A 25,920-nucleotide genomic window follows, 5' to 3' on the forward strand; every position below is an offset into this window, starting at 1 on the left:
GTATAAAATACATAGCTTTATAAAATTTTATTTCTCAAAGGGTAGAGCAACCTCAGCTGCCATCAGGATTTTAGGCAGGAGTACACAATTAATTGGAAAAAATGAGACCAGTTTAGGGCTTGCTTACAATAAAGCATTCTAAAAATGTATTTTCCTCCTCTTTTACTTTAACAACTGAGGGGAATATGCTGAAATTAAAAACAAGCAAACAAAAGACACGGGCTTTGAAATTAGGTTGAACTGCCTTTAAGTCTTAGCTCGGTGTCTCAGTGTGTGGCCTTAGGTGTGTTTCCTAACCATTCAGGTCTTTATTTTTCTCACGAGTAAACTGATCATAATATCTGCTTCACAAGGTTATGCAGGACATAGCATCTGGCAGATAGTAAGTGCTTAATTAATCGTGACTGTTGTCATTGCTTTTTCTGCTAATGAAAGAGAACAGTTATCATGCACTAGGTATGCTGGGCATGACTCCTGGCACTTCACTTGATTTATCTTATTAGTACTTACAGTGACCTCATAAGGTAAGTGAAAACATCTCTATTTTACAGATGAGGAAATAGAGACAGTTTGGTTGGCAACTTTCCCAAGGTCATATAGAGTCCAAGACAGGGTCTGAAGCCACGTGGAGCCCATTCTCACTAACCAGGAAGCTGTGGAAGAGAGAAACAGGTGTAGGGATCCTCAGTAGACTTCCCTGATGAGGTGGGCTTTACCTTGATGTGGAAGGATCTGGAAGGTTTTCTGAGTCATGCTTCATTTTCAAACAAACATGGGGATGCAGAAATACCCATGGCATGTCCAGATGAGAAGGAAGCAGTAAGAATGCAGGAAGCTGAGGGTGGAAGAGGCACATATAAGAAAGCTGTGGGAGGGAGGGAGGAAAATCTGTGGAACTTCAGGCAAGAGATTTTAAGTTCAGTGTGGGCAAGGTTAAAGCAAGATATATTGTCCTGAACTTCTAGAGTATCGCTGGTGGCTCAGATTGTAAAGAGTCTGCCTGCAGTGCAGGAGACCTGGGTTTAATCCCTGGGTTGGGAAGATTCCCTGGAGAAGGAAATGGCAACCCACTCCAGTATTCTTGCCTGGAGAATCCCATGGACAGAGGAGCCTGGTGGGCTACAGTGGCAAAAAATCGGACACAACTGAATGACAAAGCACGCCCACAAATACTGTCTTGAACTCCTAGAGTATCAACAGGTTGTGAGCTGTGTGAACTAACTGATTGATTACAGTTAAAATTAAAGTTAAAAAGTCAAAATTAGCACATCTCAGACTCCATGAGGCCAAACCTTAGTGGCTGGATGATTCATTCGTATATTGTGCAAACTGAGCTTCTTTTCCTGAGAACTTATATCAGACAGGTTACACAATTGGCTGAAGGCAATCTAAACACAGGTTTAGATGCAAATTTATCCCACCTATGCCTTAACAATATCAGGTGAGTTTCTGGAGTGAAAGGCAGGAAACGTAGAGAGGAAGGGGTAGGAAGGAGAAAGGAGTTGGTTCAGCAAATCAAAAGGTCCCACAAACAAGCCACACACATTTCAGTGCTCCTAGCTTTGTCCATGTGGAGTAGGCAATGGCACCCCACTCCAGTACTCTTGCCTGGAAAATCCCATGGACGGAGGAGCCTGGAAGGCCGCAGTCCTTGGGGTCGCTGAGGGTTGGACATAACTGAGCGACTTCATTTTCACTTTTCACTTTCATGCACTGGAGAAGGAAATGGCAACCCACTCCAGTGTTCTTGCCTGGCGAATCCAAGGGACAGGGGATCCTGGTGGGCTGCCATCTATGGGGTCGCACAGAGTCAGACACGACTGAAGTGACTTAGCAGCAGCAGCTTTGTCCATGTGCCCCTGAGCAGGATTCTTTCTGCTGTGGCTCCTCTGCTCTTCTGGACTGCATTGGTGCATCAGATCAAGTTGACTCCACCTTTCTCTATTTATTTTTTAGCTATATTATAGTTAGCATTAAGCTATACACTACCTCCTACTATTGTGCTTGAAGACTTACGAGTTATGCATTTGAGGTGAATTATAGGGTCCATGTTTGAGTCATTATCCCCATTTCCAGAGGAGATTAAGAGACACACCAAGGCTGGTTCTTTGACTTCATGCCCTATCAATGATCAGAGCTGAATGGTATTGAAGTGGAACACTGTGCTTCTACACTGTTTTGTAGTTATATCTTGATCTGACTATGTCTCCCATTTGTGCAGCCACAGGAAGGGGCCTAATAAACCCTTACTGAATGAAAGAATATAATTATATTAAGATGTAGCTATATGAAAAATTACTGTAAAGTGTGACAAAATGAAATGTTTGGTAATACAAATGGCTTGACCCATCAGCTGTCTAGGTAAATTTGTATCATTCACCTGTTAGGATTATTTTCTTTGAGTTTTCTTCATCTCTTGATTTCTCTTACATGCTTGACATTTCTTTCCACTAAATCTATGCCCTAGCTTCTGCTGCATCATTGTACCAGCAAATGTTTGTAAACTTGGTATTGTGAACAATTATAAAATGCAGCAGTAATACCATGGGGATGAAAGCTGACTTTTCAGAATGTTCTATTTGTAAATCAGATTAATTATTTAGAGAGCCATAAAAATAGCTACCAGAACCATTAAAGCATGGCTTTAATGTTCAGTTCAGTTCAGTTACTCAGTTGTGTCTGACTCTTTGCAACCCCATGAACTGCAGCACGCCACACCTCCTTGTCCATCACCAACTCCCAGAGTCCACCCAAACCCATGTCCATTGAGTCGGTGATGCCATCCAGCCATCTCATCCTCTGTTGTCCCCTTCTCCTCCTGCCCTCAATCTTTCCCAGAATCAGGGTCTTTTCAAATAAGTCAGCTCTTGGCATCAGTTGGCCAAAGTATTGGAGTTTCAGCTTCAGCATCAGTCCTTCCAATGAACACCCAGGACTGATTTCCTTTAGGTTGGACTGGTTGGATCTCCTTGCAGTCCAAGGGACTCCCAAGAGTCTTCTCCAACACCGCAGTTCAAAAGCATCAATTCTTTTGCTCTCAGCTTTCATTATAGTCCAACTCTCACATCCATACATGACCACTGGAAAAAACCATAGCCTTGACTAGACAGACCTTTTTGGCAAAGTAATGTCTCTGCTTTTTAATATGCTGTCTAGGTTGGTCATAACTTTCCCTCCAAGGAGTGTCTTTTTTAATTTCATGGCAGAAATCACCATCTACAGTGATTTTGAAGTCCAGAAAAATAAAGTCAGCCACTGTTTCCCCATCTATTTGCCATGAAGTGATGGGACCAGATGCCATGATCTTCGTTTTCTGAATGTTGAGCTTTAAGCCAACTTTTTCACTCTCCTCTTTCACTTTCATAAAGAGGCTTTTGAGTTCCTCTTCACTTTCTGCCTTAAGTGTGGTGTCATCTGCATATCTGAGGTTATTGATATTTCTCCCGGCAATTTTGATTCCAGCTTGTGTTTATTTCAGTCCAGCATTTCTCATGATATACTCTGCATAGAAGTTAAATAAGCAGGGTGACAATATACAGCCTTGACATACTCCTTTTCCTATTTGGAACCAGTCTGTTGTTCCATGTCCAGTTCTAACTGTTGCTTCCTCCCCTGCATATAGGTTTCTCAAGAGGCAGGTCAGGTGGTCTGGTATTCCAATCTCTTTCAGAATTTTCCATAGTTTATTGTGATCCACACAGTCAAAGGCTTTGGCATAGTCAATAAAGCAGAAATGGATGTTTTTCTGGAACTCTCTTGCTTTTTTGATGATCCAGCAGATGTTGGCAATTTGATCTCTGGTTCCTCTGCCTTTTCTAAAACCAGCTTGAACATCTGGAAGTTCACGGTTCACATATTGCTGATGCCTGGCTTGGAGAATTTTAAGCATCACTTCACTAGCATGTGAGATGAAGAATAACTTTCTGAAAAAATATCTTTAGGCACTCAGATTTTTCCTACAGGTGTAACTGGAGGGGACATTGTGGATAATTCAGTTCTATGAGGACAAGGCTTATTTTTTCTCCTTAATGTTAAATTTTACTTTGAATTATAATTATGAAGATAAAGGTGGTAGTGGTTTAGTCGCTGAGTTGTATCTGACTCTTGCAACCCCAGGGACTTTAGCCCACCAGGCTCCTCTGTCCATGGGATTTCATAATACTAAGCCATTATTTTGTGAAAAAATAAAATCTTAGCTTACAAGGTTACAGAATGCACTGGTAAAATGTTACAGGATTAAGAACTCTATAAAGATTTTCCTTTCCCAAGCACTGCTGCTCTCTCTCCAACTAGTAGAAATGGTATCTATCCTTAAGTAAAAATTAATTTTCACCCAAATGTGTCTAACATATAACTTAAACACTGAATTCTTTTCTAAAGTGATAATAGATGACATAATAGATTAGCAAATTTTCATTTTATTTTCACTCTTTCTGACAAGTCGTATATGGCATTTGATTATTTCAGAGGCTGTAAAATCCAAAGAGAGAGTCAGAGAGGATGTTTGGTGACCTGGAATGGGGCTGACATAGGTGAGGCACACCACAGCTGTTGGGAGGCTTCATTCATTGGCTACTGCTTGCCGAGCCCTCAGACAACTTCTTAGTCAGCTTGTGGCATCTCTGCTCTTCCCAATGACCTATTAATAGCAAATTAATTTCAGCTTAATTATTTTTTAAGTCTGCCCGGGAGTTTCTTCCATCCTAATATGCTTGTTAGGAAGTCAGAATCCTTAAATTTCTTACTTTCTTTTCTGTTTCCTTTTTTACCACTCTGTACAATGCAGAGGCCCTTAAATCTATTTCTTTTTCTCACTTCCACTGTATAATCATAAGGGATTTGATTTAGGTCATACCTGAATAGTCTAGTGGTTTTCCCTACTTTCTTCAATTTAAGTCTGAATTTGGCAATAAGGAGTTCATGATCTGAGCCACAGTCAGCTCCTGGTCTTGTTTTTGTTGACTGTATAGAGCTTCCCCATCTTTGGCTGCAAAGAATATAATCAATCTGATTTTGGTGTTGACCATCTGGTGATGTCTATGTGTAGAGTCTTCTCTTGTGTTGTTGGAAGAGGGTGTTTGCTATGACCAGTGCGTTCTCTTGGCAAAACTCTAGTAGTCTTTGCCCTGCTTCATTCCGTATTCCAAGGCCAAATTTGCCTGTTACTCCAGGTGTTTCTTGACTTCCTACTTTTGCATTCCAGTCCCCTATAATGAAAAGGACATCTTTTTTGGGTGTTAGTTCTAAAAGGTCTTGGAGGTCTTCATAGAACCATTCAACTTCAGCTTCTTCAGTGTTACTGGTTAGGGTATAGACTTGGATTACTGTAATATTGAATGGTTTGCCTTGGAAGCAAACGGAGATCATTCTGTCGTTTTGAGATTGCATCCAAGTGCTGCATTTCGGACTCTTTTGTTGACCATAATGGCCACTCCATTTCTTCTGAGGGATTTCTGCCCGCAGTAGTAGATATAATGGTTTAAATTCACCCATTCCAGTCCATTTTAGTTCGCTGATTTCTAGAATGTCAACGTTCACTCTTGCCATCTCTTGTTTGACCACTTCCAATTTGCCTTGATTCATCGACCTGACATTCCTATGCAATATTGCTCTTTACAGTATCAGACCTTGCTTCTATCACCAGTCACATCCGCAACTGGGTATTGTTTTTGCTTTGGCTCCATCTGTTCATTCTTTCTGGAGTTATTTTTCCACTGATCTCCTGTAGCATATTGGGCACCTACTGACCTGGGGAGTTCCTCTTTCAGTATCCTATCATTTTGCCTTTTCATACTGTTCATGGGGTTCTCAAGGCAAGAATACTGAAGTGGTTTGCCATTCCCTTCTCCAGTGGACCACATTCTGATAGATAGAGTGCCTGATGAACTATGGAATGAAGTTCATAACATTTTACAGGAGACAGGGATCAAGACCATCCCCATGGAAAAGAAATGCAAAAAAGCAAAATGGTTGTCTGGGGAGGCCTTACAAATGGCTGTGAAAAGAAGAGAAGTGAAAAGCAAAGGAGAAAAGGAAAGATATAAACATCTGAATGCAGAGTTCCAAAGAATAGCAAGAAGAGATAAGAAAGCCTTTCTCAGCGATCAATGCAAAGAAATAGAGGAAAACAACAGAATGGGAAAGACTAGAGATCTCTTCAGAAAATTAGAGATACCAAGGGAACATTTCATGCAAAGATGGTCTCGATAAAGGACAGAAATGGTAGGGACCTAACAGAAGCAGAAGATATTAAGAAGAGATGGCAAGAATACACAGAAGAACTGTACAAAAGAGATCTTCATGACCCAGATAATCACGATGGTGTGATCACTGATCTAGAGCCAGACATACTGGAATGTGAAGTCAAGTGGGCTTTAGAAAGCATCACTACGAACAAAGCTAGTGGAGGTGATGGAATTCCAGTTGAGCTGTTCCAGGTCCTGAAAGATGATGCTGTGAAAGTGCTGCACTCAATATGCCAGCAAATTTGGAAAACTCAGCAGTGGTCACAGGACAGGAAAAGGTCAGTTTTCATTCCAATCCCAAAGAAAGGCAATGCCAAAGAATGCTCAAACTACCACACAATTGCACTCATCTCACATGCTAGTAAAGTAATGCTCAAAATTCTCCAAGCTAGGCTTCAGCAATATGTGAACCATGAACTTCCTGGTGTTCAAGCTGGTTTTCGAAAAGGCAGAGGAACCAGATATCAAATTGCCAACATCTGCTGGATCATGGAAAAAGCAAGAGAGTTCCAGAAAAACATCTATTTCTGCTTTATTGACTATGCCAAAGCCTTTGACTGTGTGGATCACAATAAACTATGGAAAATTCTGAAAGAGATTGGAATACCAGACCACCTGACCTGCCTCTTGAGAAACCTATATGCAGGGGAGGAAGCAACAGTTAGAACTGGACATGGAACAACAGACTGGTTCCAAATGGGAAAAGGAGTACTTCAAGGCTGTATATTGTCACCCTGCTTATTTAACTTATATGCAGAGTACATGAGAAACGCTGGACTGGAAGAAACACAAGCTGGAATCAAGATTGCCGGGAGAAATATCAATAACCTCAGATATGCAGATGACACCACCCTTATGGCAGAAAGTGAAGAGAACTAAAAAGCCTCTTAAAGAAAGTGAAAGAGGAGAGTGAAAAAGTTGGCTTAAAGCTCAACATTCAGAAAACGAAGATCATGGCATCTGGTCCCATCACTTCATGGGAAATAGATGGGGAAACAGTGGAAACAGTGTCAGACTTTATTTTTTGGGGCTCCAAAATCACTGCAGATGGTGACTGCAGCCATGAAATTAAAAGACGCTTACTCCTTGGAAGGAAAGTTATGACCAACCTAGATAGCATATTCAAAAGCAGAGACATTACTTTGCCAACAAAGGTTCGTCTAGTCAAGGCTATGGTTTTTCCAGTGATCATGTATGGATGTGAGAGTTGGACTGTGAAGAAAGCTGAGTGCTGAAAAATTGATGCTTTTGAACTGTGGTGTTGGAGAAGACTCTTGAGAGTCCCTTGGGCTGCAAGGAGATCCAACCAGTCCATTCTGAAGGAGATCAGCCCTGGGATTTCTTTGGAAGGAATGATCCTAAAGCTGAAATTCCAGTACTTTGGCCACCTCATGCGAAGAGTTGACTCATTGGAAAAGACTCTGATGCTGGGAGGGATTGGGGGCAGGAGGAGAAGGGGATGACAGAGGATGAAATGGCTGGATGGCATCACTGACTCGATGGATGTGAGTCTGAGTGAACTCCGGGAGTTGGTGATGGACAGGGAGGCCTGGCGTGCTGCAATTCATGGGGTTGCAAAGAGTCAGACACGGCTGAGCAACTGAACTGAACTGAACAATGCAGAGGATTACCTTCATTTCAAGGATCTTAAAGTTAATTTTAAAAGGAAAGAGATAGACGGCAACAACAACAAAAAATCACACAACACACACACACACACTTTTCTCAGAGTCACTGAGATAAAATACGAGAAAGTTAACTTGCAGAGCACCTGGGCAAAGACAAGCCTAGACAAAATTCCAAAGGAAGGTTGCTTATATTGTGCAATTTTGAGTAAAAAAAACTTAGATCTAATAATCAATCCAATAAGATCAATCTGGTTAAGGAAATTATGCTTAATAGTAATTGAAAAATTTCTTTAATTCTAGACCTGCCAAAGAAAATTGTTTGAAAAATTTGTTGAGAAAACTAAATTCACACTTTGTAACAAGAACGGTGTGTATGCTCAGTTGAGTCCTACTCTTTGCAACCCCATGGGCTATAGCCTGTCAGGCTCCTCTGTCCACGGGATTTCTCAGGGATACTGGAATGGGTTGCCATTTTCTTCACCAGGGGATCTTCCTGACCCAGGGATTAAACCCATATCTCCTGCTTGGCAGACAGATTCTTTACCACCACTACGCCACCTGGGAAGCCTGTAGCAAGAATTAGATGCTTTTTAAGAACTATGGTCTGATTATGAATGGTCAAGAGTATATATGATAGTAATAGCTATCATCTGCTGTTAAGTCACTTCAGTCGTGTCCGACTCTGTGCGACCCCATAGACGGCAGCCCACCAGGCTCCCCCGTCCCTGGGATTCTCCAGGCAAGAACACTGGAGTGGGTTGCCATTTCCTTCTCCAATGCATGAAAGTGAAAAGTGAAAGTGAAGTTGCTCAGTCGTGTCTGACTCTTAGCGACCCCATGGACTGCAGCCTACTAGGCTCCTCCATCCATAGGATTTTCCAGGCAAGAGTACTGGAGTGGGGTGCCATTGCAGCTAAGAAGTCATTATTATTACAAGAATTATCTTAAGTGATAATGATCTTGTCCCCAAACACCTAACAGTATACCTATCTCCTCACTCTTAGTAGATGACCTTGTCACCTTCCTCACAGAGAAAACAGAAGTCCTCAAGTGCCAGTCATATACCTGTTCTTGCTATTCATTTATTTCACATGACAGAAGTCCCTGAATCTTACATGGATAAACATTCTTACTAACTCTTTAAACCAGTAAAATGGCTTTAACAAAATGGTTTTTAATAAAATGGAAGGATTTACTCTTTAAAAAAAAAAAAAACTGTTCTTTTCATTCAGACTAAGCTCTAATCAAACAAATATTTCCTATTAGATTTCTGTGCCTGATACAATTCATGTTGTCTCCTCCTTGGAATGCTCTCCTTTTCTGTGCTCCCCCACTCACCTCCAACTTGCACATATCTTGGATTTTCAAGACCTATCCAGCTTCAGTTTCTCCTTGGAAAATTTCTTCATCTATGACCTAAGCTTCCTGCTATCCCAGTAATCCCTTTTACTTCAGAATTCACATTTTCTGTATCTCTCATATTCATCTCTGTGTTTTAGCCTTATGTATATATGCCTTGTCTTTATTACGTGTGAGATCCTTGGAGCTATGTTTTATATTTTCTAAATTCCTCATTGTACATTGCACAAAGCAAGTCAATCAATATGTATTGAATAGATAATTCAATTTAATGAACAAAGGATTCTGATGATCAGGGTTTCCTTGATGATCCAGTGGTTAAGACTTTTCCTTTTGATACAGAGGATGCCTGCTCCACCGCTGGTTCTGGAAGATCCCAAATGGCCCAGGGCAACTAAGCCTGTAAGCCACAACTACTGAAGCCTGCATGCCCTAGAGCTGTGCTCCACAACACGAGAAGCAACCACAATGAGACAACCTCACACTGCAACTAGAGAGTGGCCCCCGCTTGCTGCAACTAAAGGCAGCCCAGGTGCAGCAACAAAGACCCAGCACAGCCAAAAATAACTAACTAAATAAAATTATATATATATATATATATATATACACACACACACACACACACACACACACACACACATACAACTAAGTGCATTGTAACTTCAAATAAAGCTTAAAAAAAGAAAAAGATTTTGATCAGTGAGGAAACAAGGACCACACAGGAGCCAGGGATTAAATAAATAAAGTAAGGGACAAAAAAACAAAGGTGTCAAAAGAAAGGAACAAGGAAAGGAGGATATTGAGAATAAAGTTCAACATTAGATGATTCAGTTGAAGTAGTTGAAACTGTAGAAATTCCAAAGTCAGGGGCAAGTTAGGTGACTCATATGTTATGAAACCTCCCTGTTTGAAAGAAGGGTGCTGGTTGGTTTAAATAATTATATTATTTTAAGTGGTTTTCCTTTTTTAATCTAGAGTTGGAGGAAGAAAATGGTGTGTCCTATGACTGGAAAGATATGAGGAGACATTTCAGGAGTGAAACCAATCTTGGGAAGTAGAAAGATAGCCTAAACACAAGCAGACCAAGAATTCTGTTAACTTTCTCAAGGAATACAAAGGGAATGCAATCTCTCACTCCAAAACTTTGAAGTTCCAAAGAAAGAGAGGGTACAAAGTTAAAAAGATTCAGAGAAGTGCTATTAAATGAGAGCCTAGGGCGGTAGACAGCGTAGCGACAAAAAATAAAACATAGAAGTTTTCTGTGAAGCTTTAGGATTTAATTTTGCTACCCTCCATCTGTATTTTTGGTAATGTAATCAAAAATTTCTGGTTGACTGAATTCAATTTTCATCCTGATGTTCTGATATTATGTAGGTGCAGTTCAAAAAATCCACTGAAAACAATACAAAATACATCTTTAAAAAGCACTCACTGATTCTTCTATGTTTTCTTTTGATTACAGTAGTCACTTTGAACAAAAGGTATTGAAAGTTGAAAAATTTAGATTTCATATGAATGTAACCACATCATTCAATCCTGTAGTCCTTATATTCAGAGTCAAGGGAGATAAAGATCTTTATTTGACATCAAGGCATACCAATTTTCAATACCTCAGTTCACACTAATACATTTTATGCATGAGCTCATCTCTTCTTTCATATTATATGCATTCCTTGGTGCTTGTAAAAGTTTCTCAACACAAGACTCATTGTCTTTGTTTTCTATCACTCTAACATTCTAGAATGCAGGCACCCAAATAGTAATGATCTCATAGTTGATGAATCAAGTCTTAGATGCAATATGAAAAGGCCAGATTATTGCTAGAACAATTGGAGAACATGAAACACACTGGTAGTTTGAATTATACATGCACAAACAAAAGAGAAGCTTGATTTTGTGCAATATCCATGGTCATGCATAGGAATGTCTTCCCTTTTCCTTGAAGGCAGTCTTAATAGTGTACATATTATTAACTTATCAAAGTAAAAACTAAAAGTACTAAGTATAAGCCAAATAGCTGCAGTAATTACAGGAAAAAGTATTCTAACTTACAAACTATTTTTTAAGAAAAACAAGAACGCTTTGGTTATAGCTTGGCATTCAGTCTAGTTGTGTAGAATACTGTATGAACCTGTTAAATGTCAGAAGAGAACAAGAATAGCTGCAGCAAGTACTTTCTTGGTCTATAATGTATGTATCATTTTTATACAATATTTTAAAATTTCTTGTTACATAGCATGAAACAATTTTATCTTTTATACCAATAATAACCTTAGAGTGTTTCTGACTTTGCTCTCTTTATTTTTTCATTTTGTGGGAAGAGAAGTTCAGAAATACTAGCTTATAATGTCAACACAAACAAATAACTTCCAGTATTATCTGAGACTTCTTGGGGAAATGATTCCCAGAAATCTATTATACTGAACGTCTCACAGAATCAGTGGGACTCAACTATTGTTATATAATAATAAGTTTGTCATTAGGATACAAAGATCATGTGAATTAGTCATTTTGGATAATTGTTCTTACTTGGGATTAGTGGGAGAATTGAATGCACATGGATAGCACACCGACCAGGGCGAAAAACTTTCTGAAATGACTGTTGTTTTATGAGTGGTTTTTATATTATGCCAGGCTCAAATTACTTTACTTTCAATGTTAACTTTTTGAAATGATATATGCACATAATTTAAGAGCCAAGGATTGCACTAGGTTGTTTACAAAACAGTATCAACTCTTTTTCTTTCCTCTTCCCCAGAAGCAACCACTTTTACCTCCTTTAGTTGACTTTCTTGCATCATGTGTTTAAACAACATGCTTTTTAAAACTGTTACTCCTTGATTTTTCAGATTTAGCCATTTTCTATCGAATTTTCACTATGCATGATGAGGATTAAGCTCTCCCTTCTCCCCTAGCCCTAGCTACCCTCCTCAAGTACTGTAATTTTTGCTTAGATGAATATTCAATATTTATATTTGCACAGTCGTGTCTGACTCTTTGCGACCCCATGGACTGTAGCCTACCAGGCTTCTCCGTCCATGGGATTCTCCAGGCAAGAGTACTGGAGTGGGTTGCCATTTCCTTCTCCAAGGAATCTTCCTGACCCAGGAATTGAACCCGGGTCTCCTGCATTGCAGGCAGACGCTTTACCCTCTGAGCCACCAGGAAGCCAGACCATCATTAAGGTATAAAATGCAATTCAAACATAGGAAACTGTTTTCTTTTTCTATACAACTGTTTTCTCTGGAGTCAACTGTCACTCTTTATCTTCTTTCTCTTAGTTTCCTAATGAATTCATTGCTGCTGCTGCTGCTGCTAAGTAGCTTCAGTTGTGTCTGACTCTGTGTGACCCATAGACGGCAGCCCACCAGGTTCCCCCGTCCCTGGGATTCTCCAGGCAAGAAAACTGGAGTGGGTTGCCATTGTCTTCTCCGGCATTGCTAATTCAACCTAAAACCTTTTTGGCAAAGTCTTTCTATAAATACCCTTAAATCTTTTATACTTTTAGTGCTTTAGACTTTGTGGTCTCTTGTCACAACTACTCCATACTGTCATTGTAGATTTGACCCTCACGCTGCAGTTTGCTGACCTCTGGTCTAAACCATACTTAAAGATTTTAGTTGCTTCAGATTTCTATCAATCTTCTTTCTTCCCCTCCAGAAAAGTTGCTCACTGGGACTCCAAGGTCCTCTCTACATCTGATCACAGACGCCATTCTGGTGTCTCCTTCAGCATGATTCTGGGGATTTCCTTTGCTTCTTTAGTTGGATCTCCTGTTATTTGTATCCCATGACTTTCATCTTTCTTGGCTAACTCCTTACATAAATAAAAACCCATTTCCAGAAGCTTTTAGAGAAAGGGTGCATAGGAGATAATGCAAATTCCTCCTTAACACGCAGTTCCAAGAGTTCACTATGATGTGAGAAACTTTTGTTTGCTTTTAGCCACACTTTTAACTGGGTTCATCAGAATGTGACTAAGAAAGGCTAATAAAAGCTAAATTAACTTATGTAAAGCCTTTTATTCCATTTTTCTTACTTTAAAATAAAATCAGGAAACAGAGTTAAACAAATGTCTGAGACTAGTTAACTACAATGTTCCACTGACATTGTAGTTACTTCTTCAAGTAAAACCTTCTTGGAGGTGGAAAGGAAATACTAGAAAGGAATGTGAGAAAGAAAATGAGTAAAAATTGGGATGCAATGCAACAGATTTCTGTATATCAACCTTATATCCTGCAACCTTGCTGAATTCACTTGTTAGTTCCAATAGTTTTTGGGTACAAACTTTAGGATTCTCTATGTGTGTGCTTAGTTGCTCATCACAACCCAGGGATGGAACCCTCACTCCAGTGTCTGCTGCATTGCAGGTAGATTCTTTGCCTGCTGAACCACTGAGGAAATCCAAGTGTTCTCCACACAGTGTTTATCAAATCATCTGCAAATAGTGACAGCTTTATCTCTTCCCTTTCAATTTGGGCTCAATTTTCTTACCTGATTGCTGTGGCTAGGACTTTCAATACTATGTAAAATAGAAGCAGGAAGAGTAGGCATCGTTATGAAAGTAAAAAAGCAATCCTGTTTGAAGTCGCATAAAAAAAATACCTAGAAATAAACTTAACCACTGAAGAGAAAGACTTACACATATTTTGAAAACTATAAAACACTGAGAAAGAAAATTGAAGATGATTCCAAGAAATGGAAGGATATACTCTGCTCTTGGACTGAAAGAATTAATATTAAATGGCCATAACCCAAAAATTAAGTTCAGTTCAGTCCCTCAGTCGTGTCCAATTCTTTGTGACCACATAGACTGCAGCACGCCAGGCTTTCCTGTCCATCACCAACTCCCGGAGCTTGCTCAAACTCATGTCCATCGAGTCAGTGAGGCCATCCAACTATTTTGTCCTCTGTCATCCCCTTCTCCTCCTGCCTTCAATCTTTCCCAGAATCAAGGTCTTTTCAAATAAGTCAATTCTTTGCATCAGGTGGCCAAAGTATTGGGAGCTTCAGCTTCAGCATCAGTCCTTCCAATGAATATTCAGGACTGATTTCCTTTAGGATGGACTGGTCGGATATCTTTGCAGTCCAAGGGACTCTCAAGAGTCTTCTCCAACACCACAGTTCAAAAGAATCAATTCTTTGTCACTCAGCTTTCTTTATAGTCCAACTCTCACATCCATACATGACTACTGGAAAAATCATAGCTTTTACTAGATGGGCCTTTGTTGGCAAAGTAATGTCTCTGCTTTTTAATATGCTCTCAAGGTTGGTTACAGCTTTTCTTCCCAGGGGCAAGTGTCTTTTAATTTCATGGCTGCAATCACCATCTGCAGTGATTTTGGAGCACCCAAAAATGAAGTCTGTCACTGTTTCCATTGTTTCCCCATCTATTTCCCATGAAGGGATGTCATGATCTTCATTTTCTGAATGTTGAATTTTAAGCCAACTTTTTCACTCTCCTCTTTCATTTTCATCAAGAGGCTCTTTAGTTCTTCTTTGCTTTCTGCCATAAAGGTGGGGTCATGTGCATATCTGAGGTTATTGATATTTCTCCCGGCAATCTTGATTCCAGCTTGTGCTTGCTTCATCTAGTCCAGCGTTTCTCATGATGTACTCTGTGTAGAAGTTAAATAAGCAGGGTGACCATATACAGCCTTGACCGTACTCCTTTCCTGATTTGGAACCAGTCTGTTGTTGCATGTCCAGTTCTAACTGTTGCTTCCTGACCTGCATACAGATTTCTCAGGAGGTAGGTAAAGTGGTCTGGTATTCCCATATCTTTAAGAATTTTCCAGTTGGTTGTGATCCACACAGTCAAAGGTTTTGGCATAGTCAATAATGCAGGAGTAGATGTTTTTCTGGAACTCTCTTGCTTTTTCTATGATTCAATCGATGTTGGCAATTTGATCTCTGGTTCCTCTGCCTTTTCTAAATCAAGCTTGAACATCCAGAAGTTCACGGTTCACATACTGTGAAGCCTGGCTTGGAGAATTTTGAGCAGTACATTATTGGTGTGTGAGATGAGTGCAATTGTACAGTAGTTTGAGCATTCTTTGGCATTGCCTTTCTTTGGGACTGGAATGAAAACTGACCTTTTCCAATCCGATGGCCACTGCTGAGTTTTCCAAATTTGCTGGCATATTGAGTGCAGCATTTTCACAGCATCATCGTTTAGGATCTGAAATAGCTCAACTGGAATTCCATCACCTCCACTAGCTTTGTTTGTAGTGACACTTCCTAAGGCCCACTTGCCTTCACATTCCAGGATGTCTGGCTCTAGGTGAGTGATCATGCCTTCGTGATTATCTGGGTCATGAAAATCTTTTTTGTATAGTTCTTCTGTGTATTCTTGCCACCTCATCTTAATATCTTCTGCTTCTGTTAGGTCCCTACCATTTCTATACTTTATTGTGCCCATCTTTGCATGAAATGTTCCCTTGGTTTCATTAATTTTCTTGAAGGGATGTCTAGCCTTTCCCATTCTATTGTTTTCCTCTATTTCTTTGCACTGATCACTGAGAAAGGCTTTCTTATCTCTCCTTGCTATTCCTTGGAACTCTGCATTCCAATGGATATATCTTTCCTTTCTGCTTTTGCCTTTCACTTCATATGGCCATAATCCCAAAATTAGTATATAGATTTAATGCAATCACTATTAAAATACTCATGATGTTTTTCACAGAACTAGAACAAACCATCCTAAAACTCATATGAAAGCACAAAATATGCCAAATTGCCAAAGCAGTTCTGAGAAAAAAAGAACACAGCCAGAGTTATAACTCTTCCAGACTTTAGTACAAAGCCACAGTAATCAAAATAGTATGGTACTGGTACAAAAAGAGACACATAAATTAATGGAACAGAATAGAGAGCCTAGAAATAACCCACCCACTGATGGTCACTACTACAAAGGAGACAAGAATATATTAGAAAAGATATCTCTTCAATAAGTGGTACTGGGGAAACCATATAGCCAAATATAAAACAATGAAATTAGAGCATTCCTTCACACTATATACAAAAATAAATTCAAAATGGTTTAAAGACAAACGTAAAACCTGAAACCATAAAACTCCTAGAAGAGAATATAAGAACACATTTTGATTTAAATCTTAGAAGTATTTTCTTAAATCGGTCTCCTAAGGCAAAAGAAATAAAAGCAAAAATAAACAAATGGAGCCTAGTTAAAAAAGATTTTGCTTTTATCAATAGCTCATACAATTTGATATCCAAAAATCCAAGCAAAGCTGGGTAGAAAACTTGGATATTTTACCAAAGAAGACATACAGGTGGCTAACAGGCTTATGAAAAGATACTTAACATCACTAATTATTAAAGAAACACAAATCTAAGCTACATGAGGTATCACCTCACAGCTGTGAGAATGGCTCTCATTCAAAAGCTTACAAATGACAAATGATGAAGAGGACATGGAGAAAAGGGAACCTTTGTACACGGTTGGTGGGGATGGAAATTGGTGAAGCCACTGTGGAAACAGTATGAAGGTTCCCTAAAAAATTAATAATAGAAATACCATATGATCCAGCAATTCCACTCCTGGATATATTTCTGGGAAAAAAAATGAAAACTCTAATTAAATAAAAAAGATAATGTACTTATTTTCTAGAAACATTATTTACAATAGCCAAGACACAGAAGCAATCCACATGTCCATCAACAGACAACTGGGTTCGGAAGATGTGGCATACAATGGGATAGTACTCAGCCATAAAAAGAATGAAATACTGCCATTTGCAGCAAAGTGGATGGACCTAGAGAATATTATGCTTGGTGAAATGTCAGACAAAGAAAAGTACTATATTATATATATCACTTATATGTAGAATTTAAAAATTATTCAAATCAAAGTATATGCAAAAAAGAAAGAGGCTCACAGATATAGAAAACAAATTTGTAATTACCAAATAGGAGAAGGAAGGGGAGAGGAAGAAATCAGGGGTATGGAATTAAGAGGTACAAATTACTATATATAAAATAGATAAGCAAAAAGGATACACAGTATAGCAAAGGGAATTCTACCCATTATCATATAATAACCTATAATGGAATTATAATCTGCAAATATACTGAATCACTATCCTGTACACCTGAAACTATTAATAACACAACACTGTAAATGAACTATACTTCAATAATAAAACATTGGAATGGAATTAAATTGCTGTTGTTGTTCATTCGCTCAGTTGTGTCCGACTCTTTGCAACCCCATGGACTGCAGCAAGCTAGGCTTCCCTGTCCTTCACCATCTCCCAGAGCTTGCTCAAACTCATGTCCATTGAGTTGGTGATGCTACCAAACCATCTCGTCCTCTGTCATCCCCTTCTCCTCCTGCCTTCAATCTTTCCCAGAATCAGGGTCTTTTCCAATGAGTTGGCTCTTTGCATCAGGTGCCCAAAGTATTGGGAGCTTCAGCTTCAGCATCTGTCCTTCCAATGAATATTCAGGATTGATTTCCTTTAGGATTGACTGGTTTGATCTCCTTGCTGTCAAAGGGACTCTCCAGAGTCTTCTTCAACACCACAGTTCAAAAGCATCAATTCTTTGGCGCCCAGCTTTCTTTATGGTCCAACTCTCATATCCTTATATGACTACCAGAAAAATCATAGCTTTGACTAGACAGACCTTTGTTGGCAAAGTAATGCCTCTGCTTTTTAATATGCTGTCTAGGTTTGTCATAGCTTCTCTTCCAAGAAGCAAGCATCTTTTAATTTCATGGCTGCAGTCACCTTCTGCAGTGATTTTGAAGCCCAAGAAAATAGTCTTTCACTGTTTCCATTGTTTCCCCATCTATTTGCCATGAAGTGATGGGACCAGATGCCATGATCTTCAATTTTTGAACGTTGAGTTTTAAGCCAGCTTTTTCACTCTCCTCTTTTACCTTCATCGAGAGACTCTTCATCTCCTCTTCACTTTCTGCCATAAGGGTGATGTCATGTGCATATCTGAGGTTATTGATATTTCTCCTGGCAGTCTTGATTCCAGCTTGTGCTTCATCCAGCTGGCATTTTGCATGATGTATTTTGCATAGAAGTTAAATAAGCAGGGTGACAACATACAGCCTTGACGTACTCCTTTCCCAATTTGGAATCAGTCTGTTGTTCCATGTACAGTTTTAACTGTTGCTTCTTGACCTGCACACAGATTTCACAGGAGGTAGGTAAGGTGGTCTGGTATTCTTATCTCTTTAAGAATTTTCCAATTTACCTTGATTCACAGACCTAACATTCCGGGTTCCTATGCAATACTGCTCTTTACAGCATCAAACTTTACTTCCATCACCAGTCACATCCACAACTGGGCATTGTTTTTGCTTTGGCTACATCTCTTTATTCCTTCTGGAGCTTATTTCTCTGCTCTTCTCCAGTAGCATACTGGAGATTTATTCTTTCCTTAACCTTCTGATAGTTCCAGAATGACCTTCATTGTGAGTCCATTATAATGGTGGACAAAATGGTCTAATGTATAATTTTACTAAAAAGTTTCAGAGAATTAACATTGATGCCTTGTACAAACATTTGTCAGGAGCAGATGGGATTGGATGTGTACTTTGGGGTCTTTTTTAAGAAAGAAATAAATTTATCAAATTGAAATTTGTTCAGCACTTTGAGTTAATTCTCAAATATAGTCTGAATATATTTTAAGCATTTGGTTTCCTACAAATAAGAAAATCAAATACAAAAAATATATTAAACTAAAATATATTAAATCAAGAAATAATTCTGTGGCAATTCAATTGGAAAATCAACTGGAAATTTTACAGTATATTTGATGGCAATGAATCCTAGTTTGTATTGTGCTAAGAGAATGTTGGTGTTCCCAGAACATGTTCACAACATGAATGGGTGAGACAGGAACTAGGTATATTTCTGAACTCCACTATTCTATGCTAATATACTTGATGGTTTATTTAAACACAGAACCAAGTAGAAACATAGAATTTCTGAGGCTGATAGATGGCTTCAACTTTGACCTTTGTGGCTTTCCTTGGTAGATTTCCATAATGTTAGTTTTATGATCTTTAGTTTTGGGTGTAGTATGGGTGTAATTGCTTCCCTGGTGGCTCAGATGGTAAAGAATCTGCCTGCAATGCAGGAGGTCTGGGTTTGATCACTGGGATGGGAAGATCCTGTGGAGAAGAGAATGGCTATCCTCTCCAGTATTCCTTCCTGGAAAATTCCACAGACAGAGGAGCCTGACCAGTTACAGTCCATGGGGTCACAAAGAGTTGGACACAGCTAAGCAACTAACACTTTCACACTTTCATGGGTATAAATGTATCATGTGATCACAGCTTTACTGTGGTAATTGCTCAGCATAATAGTAAATTACCAAACAAACCCCAAAGCAGTTGTGCCTGTAAATTAGACCTATCTCTCATTAGGGATTTTCTACATGGTTTAAAAAGGGCTTCCCTAGTGGCTCAGCAGTAAAGAATCTGCCTACCGACACAGGAGTTGCAGGTTTGATCCCTTGGTTGAGAAGATCCCCCAGAGAAGGAAATGGCAACCCACTCCAATATTTTTGCCTGGAAAACCCCATAGACAGAAGAGCCTGGAGTGCTACACTCCATGGGGTTGCAAAGAGTAAGACATGACTTAGTGATTAAAAAACATCAACAAACAACATCATATGGTTTAAAACTAGACTTAACATTGATCTTGCTACTCTCTTCCTGATTAAGAAAGCTATGAAGCTCGTAAAAGCCTCACTGCAGAATATGTCTCACTGTACAGAATGGGATTTTACCTTTGATAAACTTCTCTGAAAAAATTATTTATTTAATGTAATTATTTCTTTTATTGAAGTATAGTTGATTTACAATGTTGTGTTAGTTTCTGGTGTACGGCAGAGTGATTCATTTATATATATATTCTTATATATATTATATAGAACATATATATTCTTTTTCATATTCTTTTCCAATATGGTTTATTACAAGGTATGATAGAGAAATTATTTTTAATCCTATTCTTCTTTTAGATGTAAGTAATATAACTCCTTGGTTCTATTTTAGAATGTTATGTAATATATCTTACCCAGTAAATTAGAGGTACTCTTTAAAAAAATAAGAGTCTTAATTACTTTTGGGTAAAATATAACTTTCATACTTGGAAAATTATGGAAAAAATGGGATCATGTTTTTTAAGAATGTCCAGTTGACTTATGGAGGTTGTCCAGAGTCCAATAAGAATATATTGATAAAAAAGAGTCATAAACTTAAACAATATGGCTTAGAAAAATGTAGTCTATTCCTACATATGGAAATAAGTGAAGACCATTCAAGCAAGAACCATTAAGGGCTATTTATTCAGAACCTGCTACAGCAAGAGAGTCAGCCATCATAATTTGCATTTGACAGAAACTCAAAGACTGGCAGCGAAGTGGGACAGCTTTATAGTGGAAAAAAGCAGGGCTCCAGATATGCCCTGAAAGAAGACAATTGATGTGGAGAAGCTGGGGGCCAGGAAACTAGAAGAGGGACCTCCTATGAGGTTCGTTAGGGTCATATATTTGGCTTTATTCCATTGGTCCCATTCCATTGACTTTATCTCTTTAGAATCAGGAGTAAATATTAGGAAAGCTCTCAGTTTTTCAACAAGTCCTGAGCATTTGGGGCTGATGGCTAGCAGGTTGTGGCCTGGCTTGCTGGACTAGCCTCTGAAGGTTATGGGTCAGAGTTATATTTTAATATCTGATCCGGCTATTGTGTGTCTAAATACTTAATCTCCCACAAGGAACCAGAAATATCTGTCATCATATGAAAAGTTAACAACAATTCATAAGAACTTCCAAAATCAGGCTAATTTTTCAGATTATCATATCGTTCAATCATCGTATTTTTATTCTTATTAGTAAAGTAAAACATGGTTAATTTGCTCCTTTTTTTTCCAGTTAAGGAGGATCAGTGACAACTATCTCAAGTAATTACAGAGTAGAAATCAATTTCTGATTCAGTAAAATCATGAATCAGTAAAAAGACTTACTCATAAAAGACTTTTCCTTATTCCTGAGAAAGAATGAAGATGACACTTTCTCTCATCTATTTCAATGTTTGTAAACACAGCACACTTTGAATCACTTACAAAAAAGTTTCTATTCTTATAAATAGAACCAAGCAAAGCCCATTCTGTAACACTTTTCATCATTTTGTTTTGACTCAACATTACCAGTATTTTTGCAAACCAGAAATACTTTTCTTCTACAATGTTTAAATGTCCTCGAATGCTACATTTTTGTCATTGGATTTGAAAATATGTTTGTTAAATATGGGTCAATAAAAAAATACAAAAGAAAACAAAAATTGTGTTAATAGGCAGAGTGTACTATTGGTAATTCTACTTTCTTGAAATAGATTGCTGTAACATGGTAGTTAACAGTAATTAATAGGTGATAAACAAAAAAATAAAATGTCAGCTTGCAAGTAACCTTGTCAGGTTCCTAATGTTGTTCTGGCCTCCACAAATCAGTCAAGCTAGTTAGGAGGATCAGACAGCAATTAATATCCTAATGCCTGTGAGACCAGCAGCATGTCATGAATACTAGAGTTGAAGAGGCTGTACTGAAGTGTGGCTATCCCAAGGGCAGAATCCAATAGCAAAGAAGAAAATGCTTCTCCAATTGTTTCCTCCCTGGCTGCTATTTGCATCTCTTTTAAACAATGTGTTATTCAGATAAAGCACCTATGCATATAATACAATTACTCAGTGGCATCCTTTAAAAGTGAAAGAACACATCAATGCAATTTCTGCTCTGATGAATATTCATTGAGGGAGCTTATAACTATAAACAATACAGCATCCACTTTACCTTTGTAGCTCCTCATTTTAGCAACAGAGAATGTGTATTAGTCTATTTGCCTTTTTTTTCTATCTAAATTACTAGAAATGAGAAATGATACACTCATTCTGCCTAGTATAATATGGATGATCAATAATTAATAATCAGAAAATATAAGTTTACAGTGCATTTTCAAGACATTATTGAGCTGATGTCTCAGATGAAATCATTTCTGTTTTGAATGTGGCAAATTTGCATTAAACATTCTTGGCTTTAGCTCCAAACTCTGAACCTTTGCAGTAAATACAGACAAGGTGTTAATTAAGAGAACTGCCAATCCAAATGAATAATGGACCGCTGGAAACTGCACCGGTGAGGGCCTGACCTTCCGCATCAAAGACGATTTCCAATGCTGAAGTCTCAATTTTGGAATTATGACTACGGAATAATGAGAAAATGGGAGGGAAAGAAACAGAGAGTGGGATCTCCATTAACTCATTCAGTTTTGTAAAAACTCAGTCAGTTTGTAAAAAATGCTAGGAAGTGTTTAACGAAAGGCTTTTTAGGAATAAGAAATGAATAAAGGTCACTGTGTGTATGTATGATTTCTTCAACCCAAAGAGTGACAACTAAATACAAAGTGAGAACAGACACTTCATAATGGCCCTTCCTAAATGCCCCGCTTTAAACAGCAGTATGTAAAACTGTCCCGTCTTCTTCAGGATACGACACAGGCCAAGTTAATTCAGCCTTCTCAGCTCCTCAGTGGGTGGGGAGGTGGGTGTGCCGAGAGTGAGGCACTGCGGGAAGTAGAGGTCCACCGTCAACCCAAAGACAACTTTGACTCCTATACAGCCTGTGCATCTCAGTCACCTGGCAGTCCAGGGCAGTCCAAGCCAGAAACCTTTCATCAGGCAATCTCCTGATTCTAACTTGACGACCAATTTGACAACTCTCTTCTGGACTGGGGGTCCTTCCAGCTTAAAGGTGAGACCCAATCATTATTGACTCAGGACTCTGAATTATAAATCTCTGAGTTTTTTCAAATATTTGAAAAACCTAAATCATTGTGAAGATACTTCTGAAGCTCCTAAATATCTCAGGCCATGAGAATAAAAAAACATATCAGTGAGGACAATACTACAAATAACTTAGTTGCTTTAAGAAAGAAGCTTTGGCTTTGGCCTCCTTACTAGGGAAATCTCCAGGTTGAACAGAGAGTAAGAGGAAAATCAGCTTGTGAAGACAAGTGGCGTTTACTGAAAGCCAGTTATGGACTTGTGCTGTTCTATGACCGCTTTAAACCTTCATGACAACTTTATGAAGTAAATGCCATTATTATACCCATTTTACAGATAAGGATTCTGAGGCACAAGAGGTAATTTGCCCAAGAATACTATTCTATCCAAGTGCCTAGTTTTAGGCATGAATCCTGGTGTTTGGGGTGTTACAGGGATCTACCACCATCACTTGTTCTCACATCTATTCTAGACACTGTGGCTTTGGTTTCTCTAGGGTATTTTACTCAGTTTAAATAGCCTATACCCAAGCTCACAGGAATATCTAGCTGTTTCCACTCAACTCCACGCACCTATGTAGATAAACTAAGTGGTCACACACCCAGTCTTTCAAAGTAGAAGGATATTTATTGTAATAAGGAAGAAAACAGCATCTTGTCCCCACCTGAGGACCCAGGATAGGGATTTTTCCGAACTAAATACCTTCTCCCAAGTTGGCTGTCAAGGGAAAGTGGAGCTGGGTAGTAATTCCTTCAGGGCCACAGCTTGGCCATGCTGGATCTCTGGCAAAGAAACGACAGAGGAAATGATAGAATGAATTTCAGCTTTAGGGTATCACCTGAAAAGATTTTTGCCTAGCCTTAGTTGGTGACCAGGGTTTAGCAATTTTAGAATCTATTTCCTCTATTTCTGTGTTAAAAGGTTTGACCACTTAGTTGTCCATCTTTCCCAGATGGCCTGCGAACTTGCAGACTCACTTCCCTATGGTTTTTTTTTTTTTTTAAATCCATATTATATTCTATATGTAGAGTTACCAGGTAAAAACCACATGAAACCCAGTTAAGTTTAGCTTGCAGAGAATTTCAGAGAAATTCAAGTTTAACTGGGCATCAAGTACTTTTGTATGCTAAATCTGGCAACTGAATTCTATAGCTAACTCATTAGAAGTGAGGGGAAGGGCAAGCCACTTTTCATTGAGCAAGTCATCTTGTTGAATGTAGATTAGCTTAGTAACACTAGAAGCGGAAGTATTTTTTGTACAGATGGATGCAAATTCTTATTTTAAACTGTATATTATAAATTAATTGCATTCAGGCTCTAAATCTAAACATATTTAGTATAAGTCCCACCATTCATTCTTCCAGGCTAAAATAAGCACTGCAACAATTTTCAGGAACTTTCCTCCTATCACTTGTGATTAAGGGTTCCAGAAAGATGAATTTTCTTAAACACCAAAACTTTTCAATTTTAATTTCCCCTAGAAATTTTTCTGAGGGGTACTTCACTCTGCTTTCTCTACTTGGGGGTGATTATTGAACATGACTTCCTCTGGAAAAATCAGTGTTATTATTACTAACATAAATTCTTTGAGTCCTTAATACAATAATACACCCCAAAGTCTATAGGCACATACAGGACTGTTTTTCTGTCTGTAAATGGTCTCACTTTGCTGTGCTTTTATGGTTGCATGATGCCGTTTGCTTTCCTCTCTCTCCATCTCCAGGAGATGGGTGTGTGAATGAAGAACCTAGGGGAAGTTCATTTACAGACTCAGGGGGCTTTCTAGGTGGCTAGTGGTAAAGAATCCATCTGCCCATGCAGGAGACATAAGAGACTCAGATTCAATCCCTAGGTCGGGAAGATCTCCTGGAGGAACACATGGCAACCCACTCCAGCAATTATCCCATGGATAGAGAAGCCTAACAGGCTACAGTCCATGGGGTCGCAAAGAGTTGGACACGACTGGAGTGATTTAGAATGCAGCACATGCATATGCTATGGGCCAGCTGTGATTTTTTTGCAGCTACTTCAGAGGCCTGCTTGCACCTCGAGGTCTAGTTTTGTTCCTGACGGGTGACCTTTTTTGGATATGTGAAGGGCTGCTCTGAGTTTGTCATTATTACTTTCCAAAAGGTGTTCTACTGGACACAGTTTTCTAAAAATGTTAATAGATACCTCAAGAAAAACTTTAATAGTTGAAGAGTTTGAGAGACAGTGAACCCGTAAAAAGTTAAACCTGTAAAAGTTTAAAGCTGCCTCTAAAGAGATTTTCATTATGTTAACAGGGATTATAAAGCCCCAGGTGTTTAACATGTTGTGTGGCATATTTTGATTTTATCTGTACACATAATCTTTTTTGGTGAAAAATCATACTGGACACATTGTGACATCTTGTCATCACTCATAGTTTTAGTTGAACACAGAAGTAAAAACCTTAAGCATGATGTAAGATCCATTCTAAAAACTTAGGAAAAAAGGAATGAAATAATGAAATGATTTACAATGGGGATGAATTAATATCCTTTATGGATTCAACTAATTATGCGCTGGAGACCGTTCTTTGAAAGTAATAGCAAATGTACAAATCTTCAGGTCAGGATGTTAACTGGAGGACAAATTTCTTATTTAGAAGTAAAGGGTTGAGCTTCTGAATGCTCATGTATTAAAAACATAATGTGTTAGGGTTTAGAACCCATAAAATATACTAAAAGAACTCCTTCCTGCTCTCTGGACAAGATCAATGAGAAGCTAAAACTAAAGGTTAAATAGAATTTAATGCTTCCAAGAGAAACTGCCAAAAAATGTCAAATAATCTCGGCTTCTTTTTCTTCCTGAACTGCAACTTGTTTCTATCTGTGCACTTAGAAAT

The 25,920-nt window shown here is 38.7% G+C and overlaps 1 long non-coding RNA gene across 1 annotated transcript in view; it reads left to right on the top strand.

The window, feature by feature from the left end:
* Window positions 1–9,781, top strand: part of LOC129644962 (uncharacterized) — a 51,818-nt gene extending 42,037 nt beyond the window's left edge. The window contains exon 3 of the long non-coding RNA XR_008711089.1: window positions 9,575–9,781. This is a non-coding gene — a long non-coding RNA (uncharacterized LOC129644962). The remainder of the gene's footprint in view (window positions 1–9,574) is intronic.
* Window positions 9,782–25,920: the final 16,139 nt, after the last annotated feature.

Source organism: Bubalus kerabau, chromosome 2, assembly GCF_029407905.1.
Source record: "Bubalus kerabau isolate K-KA32 ecotype Philippines breed swamp buffalo chromosome 2, PCC_UOA_SB_1v2, whole genome shotgun sequence".
NCBI classification, from domain to species: Eukaryota; Metazoa; Chordata; class Mammalia; order Artiodactyla; family Bovidae; genus Bubalus; species Bubalus kerabau.